Source organism: Lathyrus oleraceus, chromosome 3 (genome assembly GCF_024323335.1).
Source record: "Lathyrus oleraceus cultivar Zhongwan6 chromosome 3, CAAS_Psat_ZW6_1.0, whole genome shotgun sequence".
Lineage (NCBI taxonomy): Eukaryota > Viridiplantae > Streptophyta > Magnoliopsida > Fabales > Fabaceae > Lathyrus > Lathyrus oleraceus.
In genome coordinates, this window is record NC_066581.1 from 123,940,113 (window position 1) to 123,942,106 (window position 1,994).

A 1,994-nucleotide genomic window follows, 5' to 3' on the forward strand; every position below is an offset into this window, starting at 1 on the left:
ATAAAAAGAACAAAATATATAATTAAAGAATTAGAAAAAATATAATTAAGGAATTAGGGTTAACCTGTGGGATAACATTATGGATAATTTTTTGGGATAATTATGGGATAGAAATTTGGGATAAAAAAATTAGGGATAATATGGTATAAGGTTATGGGATAAAACCTTAGGATTTCAAGGGATAAAAACACAAGGGATAAAAACACAAGGGATAAAAACACAAGGGATAAAAAAGAAGAGACAAAAACAAGCGATACATTAAGGGATAAACATGTATAAAATTCCATAACAATTTCTAGGGATAAAATTTATGGGATAAAATTATGAGATAATTTCAGGGATAATTATGGGATAAAATTTAAGGATAAATTCTAGAATTTTAAGGGATGTAAATTAGGGATAAAATTGGGATAAGGGATATATCTTATTACATTTTATTTAACTTTCTTAATTAAATTAAATTATATTTTCAAATCAAATTGGACAATGACATGGGATAAAACTCTAAGGTTTTGAAGGGTTAAATGAGGGATAAAATCTGGATAAAGGATTATGTATAATATTCTAGTATAATCACTATTTTTTTTAATAAATTAAATACTATCTTTACAAACAATCAAGGGAAAAAATCAAATTCATACACTTCAAACTATAAGTCCTCTACCCTAGTGTATTGAGCCATTTTCTTAAAATCAATCACTTCTCCGCCCCCGATGCGTGAGAATCTTCAAGGGATAAAAACAATCAACAAACAACTTTTTTCTACCAGAACTACGGGACTCTGATCCTTCAATGAACTTGGAGGTACGTAGGCATAGAGTTGTAAACTCTAACGAGTACAATAATCAAAAACATTTTTAAGTTTTCCTTCCTTAGTTAATCAATTTTCTTTTAAATGATAAAATAATTTTCAATAAATAGATAAATAATTAATCAATGATAATTAATAAAGCAAACATCTCAATGACACATTACCCTAAAATTAGAGGAGGACCTCATTGAGTACAATGGAGGTAAGGGGTGCCTAACACCTTCCCCTTACTTAACTGACTCCCGAACCTAGTCTCTTACTCTTAACTATTAGGTTTTATCATTATTTCCCTGTTCCTTAGGAACGAATAAAGGGTGGTGGCGACTCTGTCATTTTTCCAGCCACGACACCAAGCATGCTACATTACATGAAGAAACCGTGTGCATGTGAAATGAGGGCCTCCATGCATGGGCCTGTACAGGCGCATGGGAGGCCCAAGTGCAATTGGAAATGCAATCTAAACATCAGCAAAATGAATTTTGACATGCAGATTTGATTGGATTAGCATGTGCATGGAGATTCAATATGTTATACATAAATGAACATAAATCTTCATCTCTTCGAAAATGCACTTTTCCATATTGAAACATGGTCATGTGGGTAATGGTTGCAAAGGTCTTGAAATGAGGAACAAATGTTATGTTGAACAAAAATCCATTTGGTGTTGGGAAATTTATGAAAACAGGCCATGAAGTTCAAGGTGCAAAACATGTGTATGAGATATTTTCAACCTTCAACATCAAAGTTGTAGAATTTTTCAAGACAATCAATTTAGACTTAAAATTTGCATCATTTGGATTTTTGATGATAAAGTTATGGGCACTTGAAGTTGGACTTTTTCAAGATTCAATGGCTTAGGTCCAAAGTGACCTATAATGTTTTGTATTATCACATGTGTTTCTTTTAGGATTATTAAATTTTGTCCAACATAACAATTTAAGTAGACATCTTAAAATTTCCAATGCATTTGATCCTACCTCAAAATCATGAAAAATGAGGGAGTTAGGTCCTTGGGAAGTTGAGCCAAAATTAGGGTTTCACTCAAAATGACCTATAATGTTTTGAAATGGATGATGACCTTCCAAGATTAACATAAATTTTTTATGAACATGAAAGTTGTTAATATGGTTCTTAAGAACATTGTTTATCTTGGGGTCATCATCATTTGACAAACACATCAAAA